Source organism: Balaenoptera physalus (assembly GCF_965194825.1).
Source record: "Balaenoptera physalus genome assembly, chromosome: 13".
Taxonomy (NCBI): Eukaryota; Metazoa; Chordata; class Mammalia; order Artiodactyla; family Balaenopteridae; genus Balaenoptera; species Balaenoptera physalus.
Window position 1 is genome coordinate 59,369,250 of NC_138892.1, and position 24,164 is coordinate 59,393,413.

General features: G+C 41.2%; 1 long non-coding RNA gene across 1 annotated transcript in view; it reads left to right on the forward strand.

The window, feature by feature from the left end:
- Nucleotides 1–462: 462 nt before the first annotated feature.
- Nucleotides 463–24,164, forward strand: part of LOC309641605 — a 64,268-nt gene continuing 40,566 nt past the window's right edge. The window contains exon 1 of the long non-coding RNA XR_014252704.1: nt 463–643. This is a non-coding gene — a long non-coding RNA (uncharacterized lncRNA). The remainder of the gene's footprint in view (nt 644–24,164) is intronic.

A 24,164-nucleotide genomic window follows, 5' to 3' on the forward strand; every position in this document is an offset into this window, starting at 1 on the left:
TGGCTAATATAAATAATGTGACTGTGAAATTCAACTAGCCTTTATATGAACATATGTTTTCATTTCTCTTGCGTAGATATCTGGGAATGGAACTGCTGGATCATATGGTATGTTTAACATTTTAAGAAACTGTCGGGGCTTCCCTGGTGGCGCAGTGGTTGAGAATCTGCCTGCTAATGCAGGGGACACGGGTTCGAGCCCTGGTCTGGGAAGATCCCACATGCCGCGGAGCAACTGGGCCCGTGAGCCACAACTACTGAGCCTGCGCGTCTGGAGCCTGTGCACCGCAACGGGAGGGGCCGCGATAGTGAAAGGCCCGCGCACCGCGATGAAGAGCGGCCCCCGCTTGCCGCAACTGAAGAAAGCCCTCGCACGAAAAACGAAGACCCAACACAGCCAGAAAAATAAATAAATAAATAAAGTAGCTATTAATTAAAAAAAAAAAAAAAAAAAGAAAGAAAAGAAACTGTCGGGCTTCCCTGGTGGCGCAGTGGTTGAGAATCTGCCTGCCAATGCAGGGGACACGGGTTCGAGCCCTGGTCTGGGAAGATCCCACATGCCGCGGAGCAACTAGGCCCGTGAGCCACAATTACTGAGCCTGCGCGTCTGGAGCCTGTGCTCCGCAACAAGAGAGGCCACGATAGTGAGAGGCCCGCGCACCGCGATGAAGAGTGGCCCCCGCTTGCCGCAACTAGAGAAAGCCCTCGCACAGCAATGAAGACCCAACACAGCCATAAATAAATAAATAAATTTAAAAAAAAAAAAAGAAACTGTCAGACTGTTTTCCAAAGACTGTACCATTTTACATTCCCACCAGCAACATGTGAGAGCTCCATTTCCTCCATCCCTCACCAGCACTTAGCACTGTCAGTCTTTTGGATTATAGCCATACCAGTGATATCCCATTACAGTTTTAATATGCATTTCCCTGGTGATTAATGATATTGAGCCCATAGAAAGCTATAAAACTCCTTTTAGCACAGCTTTAGCTGCATCCCATAAATTTTTTTTCATTTTCATTCAGTTCAAAATATTTTCTAATTTCGCATGTGATTTTTTTCTTTTAACCAAGGACTATTTAGACATGATTTGTTTAATTTCCTAATATTTGCAGGGGAGGGGGCTTTCAAAAAAATTTTTTAATTGAAGTATAGTTGATTTACAATGTTGTGTTAGTTTCAGGTGTATAGCAAAGTGATTCAGATAGATATCTATATAGATATATATATGTGTGTATATATATACACATATATATAATTTTTCAGATTCTTTTCCTTTATAGGTTATTACAAGATACTGTATATAGTTCCCTGTGCTATACAGTAGGTCCTGTTGTTTCTATTTTATATACAGTAGTGTATATCTGTTAATCCCAAACTCCTAATTTATCCCTCCTCCTTTTCCCTTTGGTAACCATAAATTTGTTTTCTATGTCTGTGAGTCTATTTCTGTTTTATAGGTAAGGTCATTTGTATCTTTTTTTGAGATTTCACATATAAGTGAAATCATATGATATTTGTCTTTCTCTGTCTGTCTTAGTTCCCTTAGTATGATAATCTCTAGGTCCATCCATGTTGCTGCAAATGACATAATTTCATTCTTTTTTTATGGCTAAGTAATATTCCATCATATATATATATGTATACACACACACATATATAGATGTTATTTACATATATATATATATATATATATATATATATATATATATATATATATATATACCACATCTTCTTTATCCATTCATCTGTCAATGGACATTTTGGTTGCTTCCATGTCTTAGCTATTGTAAACAGTGCTGCTATGAACGTTGGGATGCATGTATCTTTTTGAATTACAGTTTTCATCTTTTCTGGATATGTTCCCAGGAGTAGGATTGGTGAATCATACAGCAACTCGATTCTTAGTTTTTTAAGGAACCTCCATACTGTTCTCCATAGTGGCTGCTCAAATTTCTTCTTGCTGTTAAATTCTAATTTAATTCCTCTGTGGTTGTAAAACAATCTTTGTATGATTTCAGTCTTTTAAATTTTATTGTGACTTGTTTTGTGGCCTAGAATATTATTTATTCTAGACAATGTTTAATGTGTGCTTGTGAAGAAAGTGTATTCTGTTGTTGTTGAGTAAAGTGTTATAACTATCATTTAGACCAAGTTGATTGATAATGTTGTTCAAGTCTCCTTATCTTACCAATTTTCTGCCTAATTGTTTTATCAATACTCGAGAGAGAGACTTCCCTGGTGGTCAAGAGATTAAGATTTCGCCTTCCAGGGCAGGGGTGCAGGTTCGATCCCTTGTCTGGGAGCTGAGATACCACATGCCTCATCCCCAAAAAACCAAAGACATAAAACAGAAGCAATAGGGAGTTCCCTGGTGGTCCAGTGGTAAAGAATCCACCTTCCAATGCAGGGGACAATGTGTTTGATCCCTGGTTAGGGAACTAAGATGCCACATGCCGTGGGGCAACTAAGCCCACGCGCACTACAACTACTGAGCTCTCGCACCTCAACTAGAGAGCCCTCATTGCCACAAACTACAGAGCCCATGAGCTCTGGAACCCGCATACCACAGCAAGAGAGAGAAAACCCGCATGCCACTACTAGAGAGAAGCCTGCATGCCCCAACCAAAGATCCCACATGCCTCAATGAAGATCCCGCATGCTGCAACTAAGACCCGGCACAGCCAAAAATAAATAAATAATAAATCTTAAAAAAAAGAAGCAATATTGTAACAAATTCAATAAAGACTTTAAAAATGGTTCACATCAAAAAAGAATCTTTAAAAAAAAATACTCAGGAGAAAAACATTGGAATCTTCAACTATAATTGTTGAATTGTCTATTTTTCCTTTCAATTCTGTTCATTTTGCTTCATGTTGTTTTGGGGTTCTGTTGTTAGGTGCATATACATTATAAAATTTATACTTTTCAGATGTAATGATGTTGTAAAATGTCTCTATTTGTCTCTAGTAATATTTCTATTCTCAACGTTGATTAATATAGCCATTCAAGCTCTCTAACAATTACTATTTGCATGGCATACCTTTTTTGATCTTTTTACTTTCATTCTGTTTGTGTCTTTGGATCTAAAGTATGTCTCTTATAGACTGCATATAATTGGGTCTTGCTTTTGTATCCAGTCTCACAATTTCTACCTTTGATTGGAAAGTTTAGTCCATTTACAGTAATATAATTATCAATGTCATTGGATTTGTATCAAACATTTTTCTTTTATTTTCTTTAGGTCTTATGTCATTTTTTTTTTCTGTTCCTCATTTCCTGCCATCTTTTGTGTTAAAAAATTTTTAGCATACCATTTAAATTTCTCTCCTGATTTCTAAAAAATTTTTGAAATTGTTATTTTCTGAAATGTTGCTCTAGAGCAGTAGTTTTCAACTGGTATCAGTATTGCTTCCCCACTCCCACCAGAGGACATTTGGAAATGTCTGGAGACATTTTTGGTTGTCACAGCCTGGGAGGACATTCAGGGTTCAGCCAGTCCTCAAATCAGCATTGGCTTTAGCTTTCAGCTTGGCTCTCCTAGGTGTCCCCATGCATGTGCATAGTTTTCCAGTCAGCTGGCTCTGTGTGAAGAGCTTAGTCCAGCCCTTCGATGGCTCTCTCATTTCCAGGCTCTCATTGCTAAATTTCTTTTTTTTTTTTCTTCCCATTTTTAAAGTCTTTCTTGAATTTGTTACAATATTGCTTCTGTTTTATGTTTTGGTTTTTTGGCCTCAAGACATGTGGGATCTTAGTTCCCCGACCAGGGATTGAACCCTCACCCCCTGCACTGGAAGGCGAGGTCTTAACCACTGGACCGCCAGGGAAGTCCCATCTCACTGCTAAATTTCTGACTGGTCTGTTGCTTGCCCCAACCAGGGCCACAGTGCAGGCTAGAAGAGCTCTGGGTTTTCCCTGCCCATGTCCTACCAAGTTTGCTACTTTTACTGATTATGTTGTGGTGTGTTTTTGCCTTCTGCCTGAAATTGTGCCCGCCCCCCTCTGGCAGCAAAGCTGCTGATTTTCTGGCCAGCTCTGCTGAGTGAGGATGGGGGAGCAGCCTCGAGCAAGATCATAGATTCCTGCTGATCTCACTGGAAGAACTAGCAGTTTTTCATGAATAAATGATTCTCAATTTGTTGTTTACTTTTGGTTGATTTCCAGAGATCTTAAACCATTATTTTTGACAGTTTTGTCCAATTTTATACTTGTTTTTGGAGAAGAGGATTTGCCAACCTCTTCACTCCACAGTTAGAGTCCCCCTACTACTTTGGAGGTGAAGTTTCTATCATAAAATCTGGCTACTTTAAGACAGCCATTTCTTTCGCAAAAGGGTAAACAGCATCCTTGAGGATACCTGAGACCATATTTCTCTGGAAATCAGAAGACAGAAGTTCTTTGAAAACTGTAGGCCCTCTTTCACCAGCATTCAAGCAAGTATTTTTGACTTTGGGTTCAAGAACAACTGATTCTGAGCCCCAAACAGGGCTGTGATCCTTGAGGGACAAGTCCCTCAAAGTTGGCTGGTTTAATCCCCAGAGAATTAGTTTCCTAAGGTCTTACACTGTGATAGCCGCTCTCCTTAATATGTTAGTCTTCCCCATTCTCCCATCTACACACACACACACACACACACACACACACACACCCCTGTATGTGAACATAGACATACCAGCAATTTGCTTTCTAGAGCAATCCAACTCTGGCCTCAGTGAGACCAGTAAACTATATCTGGGGTGCCCTAATGTAGGCCTGGATGGGGCTACTGCAGACATTCTCCAAGTGCCAAAATCCAGGGCCACACCTTATTCACTGGTTCAGTTGATTTGTGTTGAAGCACTACTATGGAGGCTGGCACTGTGCTAGGGGCTGAAGATATGGTGGTGAACATGCCACCTACGGTTTCCACCCTAGAGGAACTTACAGTACCAAGGAGTAGACACAAATAAATAAGCACTTATAATAAAGTGTTATGAAAATAATGGCAGGAGAGGTACAGGCTGTTAATAGAAACTTATACAAGACAGGAGCACTTAGTGTAGACTTGGGGGATCAGAGGAGGCTTCTTGGAAGAAGTAATGTCTGAACTGACTAAGGAATGAGTCAGAGTTAGGCAGGCAGCTAGTTTACACTGTGTATTATTCACAAATTTTCAAATCAAGGCTGAGTTTTAACTCGGCCTCCCACCCATTCAACTTCCTTCTAGATCACCTCCTTTATTTTGCCTCCTTGCCTCACTTTACCTATGTAATTTGGTATGTGATCTTCCAGTAATGTTGGCTAATTTTAATCCATCTGAGGCAGATGGATTTAGAAAGATAAGGATACAACAATAAAAACGATCCTTGACTTAATGATTGAGAAACAGAATCCCAAATTTCCTGACAGCTTCTGAGTATGATATATAAAACCAGTTGAGTGAGCATCTCTAGAAGAGATGCATGCCCCTGATGGGGGTTGGACTAGATCACCCTGAAATTCTAGTCCTGGTCTACCATTGAGTAACTGGGAGATGCTGGGCAAGTTTCTTAATCTTGTTGGTTTTTTTTTTTTTTTAGTAAAAAGAAAGGGGTAAGTCAGTCCCCAGTTGCCTTCCACCTCTAGTAAGAAGTAAATCAAGTTATTTTGCAAAGCTAAATACAAATAATCCAGACTGGGCAGTGTCATGGAAAGCAAGCTGAGGTCTGTACTAAAATGAGAAAGAGTCTACCTACAGTGCCATGGTAGGGTTTAGGAATAAGACTAGAAGGCTTGCACCCTACCCCAGCAGCTCTCTCAGGCTTACCCTGCACTTCTCTCACAGGTCTCCTTCCTACATGTGGTTGAAGAAGGCTTTCATTATGTCCCTATAGATTGTACATATTTATAAATTTTATTGATTGAATCAAATCCATTTGTTTCTAGGGAGAGACAGTAAGGGGCACACATTGATTGTTTTATATCCCCACACTTGCTACTCTGCCAAGTTACATTACATTCCTCTCTCTCAATACCTTTCCTTGAAGTACCTTGCTTCTAACTAGGACTAGGTAAACACCTGTAGTAAGTGAGGTAGACCCACTCTAGGGCCCACTACAGGGGTCCAGATGCTATATGCAAGTTCAAACCAAATGCACTGGTGGCCACTAACTCCAGTATAATTCAAGTCCTAATAATTCCCACAGCAAACCTGATTCAGAAGACTTGGCTGAAAAAAAAAAAAAAAAAGAGGAAGACTTGGCTGAATATGAAGGTCTTAAGTACCCTTGAAGAGTCATCCCAACATTTCAGGTTTACAGTTTTAGAATAAGTGACTTCCCTTTTAACACTTCTGCTGGGGGTAAAAAATAGTAGACAAGCTTTTCATTCAGCATAAGTCCAGGATTCTTATATGATCCAGGGAGCAGGGGATGGTTGGCCCTAGAGAAGTGTGTAAGACACCCATAGCTTATAGTGGGCGGGAGGGGAGCAGGGGATGTCAGGTTGGTTTTCATATCATTTGGAGAAAATTAAGTGAATGACTGAGCTGTTCATAAGTGACAAAGGTACAAGATAAATGTTTACCACAGAACCATTCTAACCGGCCAATGGAAGAGAAGGATACCTTAAAGTTAATGTCAGGTCACTAGCTCTTTCAAACTAGAAGCTTCCCACTGTCCTAGATTTGAAAGCCTTCAGTAATATAGAAGAAAAAATAAAATAATACCAGCAGTCAACACTTATTGAACACTAAGTCCTGGGCTAACTAAGTATTTACATCCAGATTTACATATATTATCACGTTCAAGCTTATGAAGTGTTATTTCTCCCATTTTGTAGAAGAGGAAACAGGCTCAGAGAGGTTATATAACTTGTCCGAGGTCACACAGCCATTAACCCTGATGTGAGCCAAATTTGCCTCAAGCAAGTCATCCAACCTTTGTCTCTGGATGTTGTTCTGCACTTTGATCAGGGACAAATACAAGGGTGGGGTGGGTCACTGCCCTCTCAGCCTGAGAAGGCTGGTCCCTCCACATTGGAAGACTCCACTGCTCTTGCTGCAACTAAGTGGCCACTTGTGCCATTTCACGAGGGCTCTTGACACCTGCTCTTCTCAGATTGTCATTTCCAAGATGGTACTGTGTGTAGTGGTAAGATGAGGATAATTATAACTTGCCTCTCAGAGTCATTTTGAGGATTAAGAGAGAGAATGCCAGCAAAGAGTTTTCCTCAGAGCAGGGTATCATGATAAGCTTGGAATAAATGGCAGTTTTAAACACAATCAGTCCTATTACTGATTCCATGTATCCTCCACCACTTATATCCTATCTCTACTTCTCTTCTCTAGGCCAATTCCCCATCAAAGTTATGAGCCCATGATTTTTTTAAATTAGCCTTTGGAGTAGCCTTTCAAAATCCAAGTAATCTTATCTACTCTATTATTACATACACACATTGTCTAACCACTGCACTCCTCTCAATCCAGTTAAACCAAAATGGTTTGCAAATCCACAAACACGAAATGATCTTTGTTGCCCCTGTATTGTTCATTCGTTTTAAGAAATGTTGGAGACGGGACCCTGGGGAGACTAGAGAGCCCTGTTTTCATAAGAGCGATCTGCAACTCAGGTTAAAATCAACCTCACCTTTCAATCTCTACTCTAGAGATTGAAACCTATCCTAGACAATATTTCTAGAAGGGGAAAGCGTGCCCTGGAGTGTTCTCCCTGTCTTTTCCACCCAAGCAATTCCCATTTGTCATTTGAAGCTCCCTTTAAGCATGATCTCCTCCAGGAAGCCTTTCCCGCCTGAATCACTCCCATTCGAAGTGACTGTCCTCTCAACTCCCACAGCCTGTGTGCTTATCAGCCTTTATTGTCATTGTGCGTGATGACATTCCTCCACAGACTCCGTGCTCCTTGAGGGCAGGGACATTGTTCTCATTTCTATTCCCCACCCATAGCACCTTGCAATCACAGAAAGTGTTCGATAATGTTTGTGAGATGAATGGTGCATAGTTTCTGGCTTTCTGAAGGAAAGGTGCTTTGTCAGGCATATTTTCCCCTTATAGCAATGTTGTTTATGTTGTTCTTAAGTGGCTGTCAAAAGGAGTGCTTGATTATACATTGAGTAAACCTTACCTGTGCTACAGATCCTGAGGTCTCATCTGCTTTTCTCATTTGCCTTAAGGTTTGTTCATACCTTAAAACAAGTGAACAAACAAGCCAAACACGTACATACATGCATGCACCCTTTTATTGTTTTTCCTTATTATATAAGCAATATATGCTCATTGTAAAAGACTAGAACACATGAATAACAAAAGTGAGGAAATAATAGCATAATTCTACCACTCGGAGATAACCACTATTAATATTTTTCTGGCTATACATGCAGAGTTTTCTTTATCATGTATATGCTTTAAAAATGGGTCATAAGGACTTCCCTGGTGGCCCAGAGGTTAAGAATCCGCCTGTCAATGCAGGGAACAAGGGTTCGAGCCCTGGTCTGGGAAGATCCCACATGCCGCGGAGCAACTAAGCCCGTGCGCCACAACTACAGAGCCTGTGCTCTAGAGCCCGCGAGCCACAACTACTGAGCCTGCATGCCACAACTACTGAAGCCCACGCACCTAGAGCCCGTGCTCCACAACAAGAGAAGCCACCACAATGAGAAACCCGTGCGCTGCAGCAAAGAGTAGCCCCCGCTCGCCACAACTAGAGAAAGCCTGCGCACAGCAACAAAGACTCAACACAGCCAAAAATAAAATAAATAAAGTAAATTAATTTTTTAAAAATTCTCTAAAAAAGAAATGAGTCATAGTGTTCTTATGATACTTTTTTCTCTTAACATATAAGTACTAAATATCTTTTATGTCATATTTAGATCACATAGTTTTTATTGTATTAATATGCCACATTTTATTTATTCTTGGCTGGTTTTATTCTTTCCAATTTTTAGCAATTATCCACAGCACTGCAAGGTGGTTAAATGCTTAAGTTGTTATTTTTACCTTAGGATAAATTTTTGAGAATAAAAATGCTGGTTTAATGGGCATACATAAGTTATGTGGGTTTTTTAAATTTTTAATGAGCTATGAAATTACCCTTAGCCCCCATAATCAGTGTATGAGTACCCATGTCCCTGAGTTCTTGCTAACCCTGGACACTTACACTAAAAATGAAACAAAGCAGGGACTTCCCTGGCTGTCCAGTGGTTAAGACTCCACACTACCAATGCCAATGCAGGGGGCACAGGTTCTATGGGGGAACTAGGATCCCACATCCCACGTGGCCCAGCCAAAAAAAAAGAAAAAGAAACAAAGCAAACAAGACACTTGGTCATAGCAAAGTCATTGTTTTACTTGGCATTTCTTTAACCATTGAGAAGGTTAAGTTTCTTTTCATAAGTATATTGATGCTTTTCTCTTTTATAAAGTGAGTATTCTCATCTTTTGCTTATTTTTCTATAGAGTAATTTGAATGCCTTGCTTCATATGGGAATTAGGTTAGTACCCAGATTTCTGGGACTCAAAGTCCTCTTCCGTAATGATAGGTGTTAAATGAGGTTTTGTGTGCGTGCATGTGAGTAAGTGTGTATCCTTGAGCATGGCATTTATGACTAGAAAAAATTTTTCTGAGGCTACTTTGATGTTAAAATTAATGTATGATTTACTAAAGTTGTAAGTAAGAACGTATTTTTTCTTTTCTTTTTTTTTAAATTTGGTAGATGTTCTTCATTTTTTAAAGTTTTTTATTTATTTATTTATTTATTTATTTATTTATGGCTGGGTCTTCGTTTCTGTGCGAGGGCTTTCTCTAGTTGCGGCAAGCGGGGGCCACTCTTCAATGCGGTGGGCGGGCCTCTCACTATCGCGGCCTCTCTTGTTGCGGAGCACAGGCTCCAGACGCGCAGGCTCAGTAATTGTGGCTCACGGGCCTAGTTGCTCCGCGGCATGTGGGATCTTCCCAGACCAGGACTCGAACCCGTGTTCCCTGCATTGGCAGGCAGATTCTCAACCACTGCGCCACCAGGGAAGCCCGTATTTTTTCTTTAATAATTGGTTCATTTTATAAATCTGTTACATCCATAAAATTTAGCAAATTTTATCAGTTTTTAAGGGGGAACTTGATTAATATTTGGTTTGCTAATTAAACTCCCTTGAGAAATTTAAACTGCATTTGTAAATTTAATGTATTTAATTTTCTTTGAAAACACAACTGTGTGATAAACAAACCTTAAATAATAAGCTTTATAAATCAAATAACAACATATAAATATGACAAAGTCAAGTTATCTTAAACTTTCTAATACGGTTTATGAATTTAGCACAATTTTCTTTTATCTTAAAATCACAAATCTAATAAATATTCATTATACATTTACAACTTGGAATTATAAGACAAATCTGTTAGTCTATTTGCTCTTTAATATACCAAATTCTCTTCCTTGTTTTAAGTAAAGGAAACCCTCGTTTTATTGTGCTTCGCTTTATTGTGCTTTGCAGATACTGTGTTTTTTACAAATTGAAGGTTTCTGGGAACCATGTGTCAAGCAAGTCTATCAGCACCATTTTCCAACAGCATTTGCTCCCTTCATGTCTCTGTGTCACATTTTGGTAATTCTCACAATATTTCAAATGTTTTTATTACTATTATATTTGTTATAGGTGATCTGTGATCAGTGATCTTTGATGTTACTACCACCACTTACTGAAGGCTCAGATGATGGTTAGCATTTTTTTAGCAATAAAGTAGTCTTAAATTAAGGTAAGTACATTGCTTTTTAGACATCATGCTATTGCACACTTAATAGACTACAGCATAGTGTAAACGTAACTTTTATATGCACCAGGAAACCCCAAAATTCATGTGACTTGCTTTACTGCAATATCCACTTTGTTGTGGTGGTCTGGACCCAAATCTGCAGTATCTCTGAGGTATGCCTGTACTTAAAATACTAGATAGCTATAGACTATTCCCAAATTTAGTTCAAAATAGTAATAACTCAGGGTTTGGTTTATTTGACCACCTCTATACTTAACTCTAAATCTCCTCAGACATTTACCTATGAAGGAGGAAATTACTTCCTCCCAAGTAATACGACATTGCCCTGTTGGGTAGCTGAGGTTGTACGTAGACTTGAGACTTTGGGTGGGATAAGAATATTTACAGCTGTAGACATTGTCAAATGACAAATTAAACAATTTAGTAATGAGTTTGATGCCCTTTATTCAAGGGAAAACAATGCGTGGATTGGGGGAGTACAGTGCCTCACAAACAGCGTAGCACCCTTCACGAGGTATTTTGGGTAACAGTGAGTTTTACAAAGCGTTACAAGTTCCATCGTGGAAGGAAGGCATGGTTGATTTGGGTTGTATATCTGACCTTATTTAGAAAGATCAAGGAACAAGGAAATGAGTCCAGAGTCCAGAGCCGGCCTGATATATGGGATTGTCTGACTGGATACACTGTGTCTCTGCTCACATGGAACATTTACAGAAACATGAAAGTTTGCTGATGTAGCACCCCGGACAGGAGCGGCTCCATCTTGGGCCTGGAGGTTCATTTCAACACGTCTAGGATGAGTTTTCTCACAATGATGGAGTACTGGCATTACAAGAAGGCTCTTTTTTTTTTTTTTTTTTTTGATTTTGTCAAGGATTATCTTTTTTTTTTTTTTTAACATCTTCATTGGAGTGTAATTGCTTTACAATGGTGTGTTAGTTTCTGCTTTATAACAAAGTGAATCAGTTATATATATACATATGTCCCTATATCTCTTCCCTCTTGCATCTCCCTCCCTCCCACCCTCCCTATCCCACCCCTCTAGAAGGCTCTTTAATGTCCCTATGCCAGATAAGGGGATCTCATACAATCCCCTGACCCTGCACTTGAGTGTGCAACCCCTAATTTTCACGTATGAGTTAAGCCCACACCCTCATCCACATTGCTTCACTAACTGATTGGATCCAGTGGATCATATATAGTTATATTCCAGGCTGAATGATTTTCATATTCTTCCTATCTGTAGTGCTACAAGTCTTACAGGTATTCAAATGACATCTGTTTGGATTCTGTAAAATCTATGTTTGTCTGATTCTAAGGTCAGAACTCTAACGTCATTCTTGTGACAACAGATAACACTTTTTTTTTTTTTGGCCTAGGCAAATAAAACAAGATAAGTACAAAGTTTTAAAGTTATTGCAATAAATAATCATTGGCAATTAACCAGGTTTAGTTCAACCATAGAGTTCTCCTTTCCTTCTTGTCTCCCATCTTCTGCAAATCACCACAATCATATATTATCACTTCACTGATAAATGTTGAATCCCTAGTTTGATTGGCTAGAGATTGGCTCTAAGTAGGGAGCTGATCTCAGAACTTGGAAATAAAGTTAGAAATAGGGACTTCCCTGGTGGCGCAGTGGTTAAGAATCCGCCTGCCAATGCAGGGGACACGGGTTCAAGCCCTGGTCCAGGAAGATCCCACATGCCGCGGAGCAGCTAAACCCACGCACCACAGCTACTGAGCCTGCTCTCTAGAGCCCGTGTGCCACAACTACTGAGCCCATGCGTCTAGAGCCCGTGCTCCGCAACAAGAGAAGCCACCGCAATGAGAAGCCCATGCAGCGCAACGAATAGTAGCCCCCGTTCGCTGCAACTAGAGAAAGCCCACGTGCAGCAACAAAGACCTGACCCAACACAGCCAAAAAATAATAATAATAAATAAAAATAAAAAATAAAGTTAGAAATAATGTCCCTCTCTAAATGTGAGGTGAGTCATTTTAGAAGTAACCCTACCCAAGAAATGGTTTGCTAGTGTCACGCTGAAGTGTCATGAGAAACTCCTGAGTTTTATTTGGGTGAGACAGTTCCCCAAGAAAGCAAGTCTGACATGTGATGTGTGTACATTACATGCATGCACTTACACTGCAACAAGTGTGAGTATGGGAGGGGTTCTGACAGAGGGGTGACAGGTAACATGGAGCTTAGGAAAAGGTAGCCAAAGAGGAGAGCCATGCCAGATGGTCTGCTGCCCTACCCAGCAGAGAGGCTCTTCTAGCCCTAAGGGCTGCTGCTGATCCTCAGGACCCCATAGTTCTAGTGTGGAGAGAGAAAAGTTCAGTCAGGGTACTAATTTGTTGGAAATATTCTTTAAAATCATCTCCTTCCTTTGTCTCTAAACCTGTCCTCACTAAACAACACTCTGATCAATAATAGGGACTCCAGGTGTTCTTGGTCTCACCCAGAATAAGTGCTATGAAAATGCCCTAGATAGCTTTCATACCCAGAAGTAGTTTCTCCTGTAAATTGGGTTCTTGGTTTGTAGATCAGCCTCCTCCCAGAGTTTTATCTTCTTGGATAATAATGGCTGGAATTAGATGTAAGGACCAGCAAAGCTGAAATACAGAATTGGCTGAGGGATCCTTTACCATCAGAACCCACCAGTGGGGTTCAGCCTGAGGCAAGTGGCCAGTTGACCTCCCTGCTGACTTTTCTTTAGCTATACTTTGACTATAAATCTGGTGAATGTAGAATTCAGGACACGTAGGTTCTGATCTTTCAGTGGAATAAAACTAGTTTTTATGGAAGTGTAAAGAAAAGTTCAGATAGGGAAGAAGTTGGTGATTGTATGGCAAATGGAAAAGCTATCATATAGGGAAAAGGTGAGTCTTGTTGAGGCTTTGGGAATAACTGGTTTCTGTTCATAGCAGAGACAAAAAGAGATCAGTAGCGTTTAAAGTTGCATGTTGGGACTTCCCTGGTGGTCCAGTGGTTAAGAATCCACCTTCCAATGCAGGGGATGTGGGTTCGATCCCTGGTCGGGGAACTAAGATCTCACATGCTGGGGGGCAACTAAGCCCGCGCGCCACAGCTACTGAGCCTGTGCACCTCAACGAGAGAGCCCGCGAGCCACAAACTGCAGAGCCCATGTACTCTGGAGCCCGCATGCCACAACTAGAGAGAGAAAATCTGCACGCCACAGCTAGAGAGAAGCCCGCACACCACAGCTAGAGAGGAAAAAACCCTGCACGCCACAACTAGAGAGAAGCCCGCATGCCTCGACGAAGATCTCGCATGCCACAACTAAGACCTGACGCAGCAAAAATAAATAAATAAATAAAGTTGCATGTTATTCCTAACAGAGCTTGCTCTTTGTGGGGCAGCCCACTGTCGTGGTGAAGCACGTGGTCCCTGGAGCCAGCTTGTCTAGGATTGAATCCTGGCTCCAACACTTACCAACTGTGTAACCTTGGGCAAGTAACTTAACTTCTCTGTGCCTTGGTTTCCTTAACTCTAAAATGAGTTGATGGGCTTCCCTGGTGGCGCAGTGGTTGAGAATCTGCCTGCCAATGCAGGGGACACGGGTTCGAGCCCTGGTCTGGGAAGATCCCACATGCTGCGGAGCAACTAGGCCCATGAGCCACAACTACTGAGCCTGTGCGTCTGGAGCCTGTGCTCCACAACAAGAGAGGTCACGATAGGGAGAGGCCCGCGCACCGCGATGAAGAGTGGCCCCGCTTGCCGCAACTGGAGAAAGCCCGCGCACAGAAACGAAGACCCAACACAGCCAAAAATAAATAAATAATAATTAACCTTGGCATAAAAAAAATAATAATAAAATAAAATAAAATGAGTTGATGTGAAGATTAAATGAGATGGTGTACACGAAATGATTAAAATTGCATCTAACATATAGTAAGATATGTTTTTATCATCTAATAATAATTGTGGAGTAACTTCTTTCTCATGAATTAGATGGGAAAGAAAGCCAACCAGCAGCTTGTTAAGAAGCTGGCATAAAGAATGGAAGAAATGGTTAGCTAACTCTTAAGTCTGTAATCTTTTGTGAATAGTAAAGGGCACAGACATTTGAGCCCATTCAAACAGGATTTATTGATATTTCCTTTAACCAGGAAATGCTTACATAGCACTTGTTAGGTGCCAGACACTGGTCTATGTGCCTTACAAATACTGACTCATTTAACCTTCCTTAAAAAAAACTTTGCTGTTATTAACAGGCCCATTCTACAGATGAGGAACCAAATGTGAGGAGAGCAGGGTTTCAACCCCGACTGTCAGGCTCCAGAGACATGTGGGATGCTGCCCATCTCCCCTCTTCAGACAGGATTGCAACTGCAGAGTAAGCGGACCAAAGAGGCTGGAGCCCAGTACTAACGAACAGTGCTGGTGCAAAACATTTTCTCACTTGTTTGCCTTGTTTAATTTTTTTCCTTCATCAGATTGGGATAAGAGAAGTTATAGCTTTCTTGACATGAATTGGGTTTAAAGTGTGCAGAATTAAATTTTCTTATTAGGATTATAAAGCTGGGAAACAAACACCTGGGGTCACCAGGTCACTGCACTGCCCCAGCTTTGTAGCAAAGCTGTTACCGACCCTCTCGAGTCAGTCGGCGCAACAAGGGTCCTTCTGCTCAGTGTCTTTCGAGCCAATAAAATGAGACAGTTCAGTTCAGAATCAAAGGAAAGCTTAATTCTTTAATCAAAGAATGGTCAGGTGCTAGCCCTTCCTGTAGAGTGAGGTTCTCCCCCGCAGGTCGTGGGTGGGGCTGCTTTTTAGGGACCTTAGTAGCTGGGAGGGGGCAGAGTTGTTTTTGTTTTGTTTTGTTTTTTAATGGCTGTGTTGGGTCTTCGTTGCTGCGCGGGCTTTTCTCTGGTTGTGGCGAGCGGGGGCTACTCTTCATTGCGGTGCGCGGGCTTCTCATTGCAGTGGCTTCTCTTGTGGCGGAGCACGGGCTCTAGGCACGCGGGCTTCAGTAGTTGTGGCACGTGAGCTCAGTAGTTGTGGCTCACGGGCTCTAGAGCACAGGCTCAGTAGTTGTGATGCACGGGCTTAGTTGCTCCGCGGCATGTGGGATCTTCCCAGACCAGGGCTCGAACCTGTGTCCCCTGCATTGGCAGGCGGATTCTTAACCACTGCGCCACCAGGGAAGCCCAGGGGCAGAGTTTTTGCTTGACGGCACAGCTGTGCTGCTCACGCTCCAGATCACTGTGCCTAGAGCAGCATCTCTGCACACGGCCCACGGCTGCCATCTTGAATTGCAGTGTCCTGTGCAGCGCTTTTCCACACGGTCCACCGAGCCAAGGTGTCAGGCGCAGCCATTACGCACCAGGAACTCTGGTCTGAAGTGCTAGCTGCAAGGCCTCTGCACGTGGCACCCTATGAGCGAGTAAAACAAGACGGACTCAAAGGAAAAGAAAAAAAAAGTTAGACTTTATTTCGTTACCCAGATTCTTTTTTTGTTTCCTGGGAATTGTTAATGGGCTTTGCTGGTGACAAAACCACAGTGAAGATAAATGATTACTCTTAGTTATGTCAGGCAAAGTAAGGGCTGCAAGCACTTACTATACTTGACATTTTGTGCTGGTAGTGAGTATATAAGAATTAAATTTGGTAAATTCCTGATTAGCCTGTAGTGTGTTTCATTTTGAAGGTATATTACTGGCCTTGGCAAAGTTTCTTCTCCTTTTAGAACTTTTGGAGCCACAGAGATTGTTTAATAAGTTCAGTGTTGGTTTGTTAATAAGAAATTAAGGAGAGGGACTTCTTGAGGCAATGAAAACTCCATGTTCCTTTTACCTCTGAGTAAGTCTAACCTGTAATAGAATTAAAGGACAGGGACTGTGTATCTTTGTCTCTATGTTCTTAGCACCTAACACAATGCACATAGTAGGTGCTCAGCTCATGCTTGTTCCATTCAATTGAATCTTGGGGTGCAACAGAAATGTGCTAGGTTAAATGCTCGGCTCAGAGACAATACACTGAATCTTAGCTGAAATCCTAACAGCAATTATCTTTGGGTAGTGAGATTCTTGTGCTTTTTATTTCCTTCCTTATCCTTTTGATATTTCTCCAAAACCACAGCTCTAGTCTTTGCAACAGATGACTGCTTATAGAAATGAGTGCTCTTCTCCTTATCTCGTTCCTTTTTAAATTGCGGTTTTTAATTTTACAAAACTGGTAATTTTACAAAAATTATATGGGCACAGCAGTCAAATAGTTGCTATGAAGAGGCAATGAGGACACCCTTTAGATTCTTTTAGTCAATTATTTTGGTATTTACCTCTATATATCTAAATAACATGCTTATGTTGCTTGTTTTTGGTATGTGTATTTTCCATTGATTTCTCTATGGGGAGATAAGACTTTAACCTGTTTCACCACTCCCATCCCACCCCCAGGTACATTCCAATCACCCTCATCCTTGCAGAAATTTGGCCAGATTGTTACTTGGTGTTGGCATTATGCTGACTTTGTAAATAATTGTTTTTGATTCCCTGCACAATATTTTATTTTCTCTAGAGTCAATAATTATCTTTATTGGCTTACTTTTTGATGTTTTGCCACTAAATTGACCTTCTTCCCTTCTCCCTTCCCCCTCATCATTCATATTTAATTGATATTGGCTGGGTGTGGAACCCCAGAATGGAAAGCCCTTTCTTTCTGAAATTTTAAGGCATAGCTCCCTTCTCTTCTAGCTTTCATCATTGCTATTGAGGAATCTGATGCCATTCTGACTCCTGACCCTTCAAAAGAATCATGTTTCCCTCTCTGGAAGTCTGTAGGATCTTCTCTTTGTCCTTGCTCTTCCTTACTTTCACTCTGATATGCCCCAGTGCCAGAGCCAGGGTCTGCTTTCACCCATTGTGCTGGGCGCTCCATGGGCCCTATCAATCTGGAAATTCATGTCCTTCATTTCTAGAAAAACTTACTGAATTTTTCCCTGATAATTTTATACTCTTCGCTATTTTTGTGCCCTCTTACTAGAATTTCTATTATTTGGAAGTTACACTTCTATGGTTTTCTTTTCTGCATTCCATGTCTTTGCCTTAGCCCTTCCACTGAGTTTTCATTGTGCTATTGTAATTTCTGAGAGCTCTTTTTTGTTCTCTGATTGTTCCTTTTTTTAATAGTGTTCTCTTCTTTATTTCTTTATTTTTATTTTTGGCTGTGTCGGGTTTTCGTTGTGGCATGCAGGATCTTCATTGCGGCATGCAGGATATTTTTGTTGCAGCAGGTGGGCTTCTCTCTAGTTGTGGCGCACGGACTTTTCTCTGGTTGTGGCGTGAGGGTTTTCTCTCTCTAGTTGTGGCGCGTGGGCTCCAGAGCGCATGGGCTCTGTAGTTTGCAGCATGCGGGCTCTCTAGTTGAGGCGCGGTGGCTCAGCTTTCCCGCGGCATGTGGGATCTTAGTTCCCTGACCAGGGATCGAACCCGTGTCCCCTGCATTGGAAGGCAGATTCTTTACCACTGGGCCACCAGGGAAGTCCCTAGTATCCTCTTCTTGCTTCATGTATGTAGTATTTTCTCTTATCTCTCTGAAGATATTGAGAATGTTTTATGTATATTTTCCCATTTGCATTTTCTGCTTCCTTCAGGTGGCTTTATTCTGTCAGCTCATTTTGGTCTCTACCTTTCATACTTGATGTTTTCTTCTAAAGTCTGTTGATCCTTAGCTATTTGCTCACATTTAAGAGTGTGGAACTAAAGAACTGCAAATTGGTAGTGCTGGTCAATTATGATCTTTGTTATTTTGCTCTGACTGGACTTTTTCAGTGGATACCTGATATCAGTGCCCTAGGCTTTTTTTTTTTTTTTTTTCTCTTGGATTTGTCGGATTCCCTAGAGAAGCTCCTCCAGTCTCCCACCTGGAAAGAGTATCTCTGGCTGCCACCATTTTGGTTGCTAAATGTAGGAAGAATGCTGGGCCTAAGGTTTCAGTGCTCCTTATGTACATTTCACTCCATCTCATCTTCAGTACAATATCCATGCGCTCAACTCTGCCAAATGCCCAACCCCATTCTCATCTAGATACCTTTTGTTGTATCTTCATATTGTTGTATCTCACCCCCTCTTCCCAGGTGTGAGAGGGACAGTTGCTGTACATATTTGGGAGGGGATCCAATGGTCTGTTTCTTAAATAGGCTTTCAAACAATCCTTTTCTCCATCCCTTCTCTATCCCTAATTCCAGAGATATCTAGTGCTTCAATTCTTGAGCCTTTGGGAGTTCTTCAGCTAAACTGAGTTGCTTCTTAGGTCCTCCATTGCTGGCTTGTTATTCAACATTTTCAATTCTGCTAAGTCGTTTACCACTTTCCATTTGCTTTCTCTCTCCTAAAACTGCAATGCTGTGAGTCTTCTCTATTTCTTGTGGTTTTATTGCCTTATTTAAAAAGATATTTACTATCATTTTAGTGGATTTTCAGGAGGGAGCACACATAAATTAATATGCTAAAGCTGCCACTGTGTATTGTTTTTCTTACCACTCAATCTCAAATGTCACAACATATGCACAAACAGGTTCTGGGAAACTGCTTTTGTTGTTGTTGTTTTTATTGAAGTATAGTTGATTTACAGTGTTGTGTTAGTTTCAGGTGTACAGCAAAATAATTTAGTTATACATATATGTATATGTATATATATGTGTGTATGTATATATTCTTTTTCAGATTCTTTTCCCTTATAGGCTATTACAAAATAGTGAGTATAATTCCCTGTGCTATACAGTTGGTCCTTGTTAGTTCTCTATTTTATGTGTAGTAGTGTGTATATGTTAATCCCAAACTCCTAATTTATCCCTCCCCCCCCTTCCTCCTTTGGTACCATAAATTTGTTTTCTATGTCTGTGGGCCTATTTCTGTTTTGTATGTAAGTTCATTTGTATCATTTTTTTAAGATTCCACCTGTATGTAATATCATATGATATTTATCTTTCCCTCTCTGATTTACTTCACTTAGTATGATAAACTCTAGGTCCATCCATGTTGCTGCAAATGGCATTATTTCATTCCTTTTTTGACTAATATTCCATTATATATATATATATATATATATATATATATATATATATATATATACCACATCTTTATCCATTCATCTGTCAGTGGACATTTAGGTTGCTTCCATGTCTTGGCTACTGCAAATAGTGCTGCAATGAACTTTGGGGTGCATGTATCTTTTCAAATTATGGCTTTCTCTGGATATATGCCCAGGAGTGGAATTGCAGGATCACATGGTAGCTCTATTTTTAGTTTTTTAAGGAACTGTCATACTGTTCTCCATAGTGGCTGTAGCAATTTACATCCCACCAACTATAGAGGAGAGTTCCTTTTTCTCCACACCCTCTCCAGCATTTCTTATTTGTAGACTTTTTTTTTTTAAACATCTTTATTGGAGTATAATTGCTTTACAACGGTGTGTTAGTTTCTGCTTTATAACAAAGTGAATCAGTTATACATATACATATGTTCCCATATCTCTTCCCTCTTGCATCTCCCTCCCTCCCGCCCTCCCTATCCCACCCCTCTAGGTGGTCACAAAGCACCGAGCTGATCTCCCTGTGCTATGCGGCTGCTTCCCACTAGCTATTTTACATTTGGTAGTGTATATATGTCCATGACACTCTCTCACCCTGTCACATCTCACCCCTCCCCCTCCCCATATCCTCAAGTCCATTCTCTAGTAGGTCTGTGTCTTTATTCCCATCTTGCCACTAGGTTCTTCATGACCTTTTTTTTTTTTTTCCTTAGATTCCATATGTATGTATTATTTGTAGACTTTTTAATGATGGCCATTCTGACTGGTGTGAGGTGATACTTCATTTTACTATTATAGTTTTGATTTGCATTTCTCTATAATGAGCAATGTTGAGCATCTTTTCAGGTGCCTTTTGGCCATCTGCATGTCTTTTTTTTTTTTTTTTTTTTTTTTGCCGCACCACGTGGCATGCGGGATCTTAGTTCCCCAACCAGGTAGAGAACCTGTGCCCTCTGCAGTGGAAGCATGGAGTCCTAACCACTGGACTACCAGGGAATTCCCATCTGTATGTCTTCTTTGGAGAAATGTCTATTTAGATCTGCTGCCCATTTTTTGATTGAGTTGTCTGATTTTTTAACATTGAGCTATATGAGCTGTTGGTATATTTTGGAGACTAATCCCTTGTTGGTTGTTTGCAAATATTTTCTCCCATTTCTGTAGGTTGTCTTTTTGTTTTGTTTATGGTTTTCTTTGCTCTGCAAAAGCTTTTAAGTTTAATTAGATCCCATTTATTTTAGTTTTTATTTCCATTACTCTAGGAGATGGATCCAAAAAGATATTGCTGTGATTTATGTCAAAGAGTGTTCTGCCTATGTTTTCCTCTAGGAGTTTTATAGTATCTGTTTTTACATTTAGGTGTTTAATACATTTTGAGTTTATTTTTCTGTATGGTGTTAGAGAATGTTCTAATTTCATTCTTTTACATGTAGCTGTCCAGTTTTTCTGGGAACCTGCTTTTGAAAATGTTCACGACACCTACTCTGAGCATGCTGAAAAGTCAGGAGAAGCCACTTATCACACTGTCTAGAACCTTGCTATTTAAAATATGTTCTGTAGGGACTTCCCTGTCAGTCCAGTGGTTAAGACTCCGTGCTTCCAATCCAGAGGATGCAGGTTCGATCCCTGGTCGGGGAACTAAGATCCCACATGCCACCCAGCATGGCCAAAAAATAAAAGATAAAAAACAAATAAATAAATAAAATAAGATAAAATAAAATATGTTCTGTAGACCAACATCACTGGCATTACCTGGGAATTTATTTTTAAATGCAGACACTCAGCACCCGCCTCAAATTTACTGAATCAGAATCCACATTTTAACAAGATCTCCAGCTAATTCATAGCCAAATAAAAAATCAAGAAGCACTAATCCGTAACAATAGCCCTTAATTTTCCATTCAACAATATTAAATTATGTTTGGAGATCAATTGACCAGGATCTTTCAACTTCAATTCACAACTATCCTTAGGGGTATGACCTACAAGGAAAAACAATGGTTAGTAACAAAAATTGAGTGATGATTTAGAACAGATCCTGGGACTTCAAGCTCTGAACATAGTTATGGCAATTCTCAAGGTAAAGACCATCGTCTAAGTTATTCAAAAGAAGACCAAATACAGACACAGTTTACTTTAGTGGAAAGAGTGTAAAGTGATGTATTTCTCATCCATCTAATTGGGAACCAGATTTTAAAAGGAAAGAATTTATTCTTGGGCTTCCCTGGTGGCTCAGTGGTTGAGAGTCTGCCTGCCAATGCAGGGAACACGGGTTCGAGCCCCGGTCTGGGAAGATCCCACATGCCGCAGAGCAACTACGCCCGTGAGCCACAACTACTGAGCCTGCGTGTCTGAAGCCTGTGCTCCGCAACAAGAGAGGCCGCGACAGTGAAAGGCCCACGCACCGCGATGAAGAGTGGCCCCCGCTTGCTGCAACTAGAGAAAGCCCTCGCACAGAAACAAAGACCCAACACAGCCAAAAATAAATTAATTAATTAATTAATTAAAAAAAAAAAGAATTTATTCTTATTACAAAACCCTTATAAATACATGATACTGACAAAGATTAGAACAGTCAATTAACCCTTGCCTTTGCCAACACTTTGAAGAATTAGAAAGAAGCACCTGCTGCCTTGAAAATAAGGCCATCTATTCTTTCCAATCCAGGTCCTTTCCAGATCCAAGATATTAAACCTCAGAAGAAAAGCTCACATATTGAAATTTGGTCATTTGGTGCAAGGTGTGGGAGGGATTATGCTCTATGAAATCTCCTAAAACTGGAACAATGTAGCTATTAGCTTTAGTCATTTAGGATTTTCAGATTATATCTACAAATTGAGTGCATTGACCTTAAATGAACAAGCCTACCACCAGCAGGCCAAAGGCTAGTAAAATTAGCCAACTGTCTGAGATAAGGGAGTTGGTCAGGTTTGCAGAACAAGTTAATGCGGTACGAGCAGAATTCATAAGGGAGTCAACTGACTCAGGTGAATTACTGCAAACCATGGCTGCAATAGAAAGTAGAGTTAAGCATTTGTGTAGAGTCTGCCTTGAAAATACAAATAAGGAAAGTGAGTGAGAAGAAGTGTCATTGTACAATTACATAAGGACATTGTCAGTGCCCAGTGCTGTTGGATCAGCTGGATGAGTCCTGGGCTGAGCTCAGCAAGAGGAGGTTTTACTTGAGAGGTTACATAAACAGAAAAGGAACCATGTCATTTGTAAAAGCATGCTTAGGCTGGTGCTAGTGCCAGGGGTTAAGTCAAAAAAATGATTCAGACTGCACGAACATGTCGGGGTACTAAGTGCTGTGGAAAACGTTCTCCAGCTGCTGCAGCTGCAACTGGGTGAACACAGTACGGTAGCGGCGCTGCTTCCTTGCTATGATCTGTGGCCCCTCAGCGGCCGGTGGGGCCAGCTCCTCCTGCTGCTGTGGGGGCTCAAGAACACTGCCATTGCCCCCACGGTTTTCGTCCAAGGGGCTGGGCCTGGCCGCATCAAGGTAGTTTGCTGCTGCTGCTTCTCCAGGCTCAGGTTCTGACGGACCACGTATCCTCCTCCTCCTCTCCTCAGGTTACAACCTCCAAGGTCAAGACAACCATAGTGACCTTGTAATTAAGTGTGATGAAGATGTGAGGAGGTTGGGTACCTATGTTTCCATCTGAAAAGTCACCTGCTGACCAGGAGCATCCATATTGAACTGTTAGGGATGATTGATGACCATCACTTGGAAGCAGCAGAACCAGGATGAATTGCTTGGCTACAGTCCACTCACTGCTTACACCTTCATAGCAAGATCTTTTGTGGGAGCGGGTGTTTGGAATTGGAGTGGGTAAGCCATGTGGCTGACAGGGTCTTGGCGCTCTGACCTGGTGCCAGGCCTGAGCCTCTGAGGTGGGAGAGCCGAGTTCAGGACATTGGACCACCAGAGACCTCCCGGCCCCACGTAATATCAACCGGTGAGAGCTCTCCCAGAGATCTCCATCTCAATGCTAAGACCCAGCTCCACCTAATGACTAGCAAGCTCCAGTGCTGGACACCCCATGCCAAACAACTAGCAAGACAGGAACACAACCCCACCCATTAGCAGAGAGGCTGCCTAAAATCATACTAAGTTCACAGACACCCCAAAACACACCACTGGACACGGCCCTGCCCACAAGAAAGACAAGATCCAGCCCCACCTACCAGAACACAGGCATCAGTCCCCTCCACCAGGAAGCCTACACAAGCCACTGAACCAACCTCACCCACTGGGGGCAGACACCAAAAACAATGGGAACTACGAACTTGCAGCCTGTGAAAAGGAGACCCCAAACACAGTAAGTTAAACAAAATGAGAAGACAGAGAAATATGCAGCAGATGAAG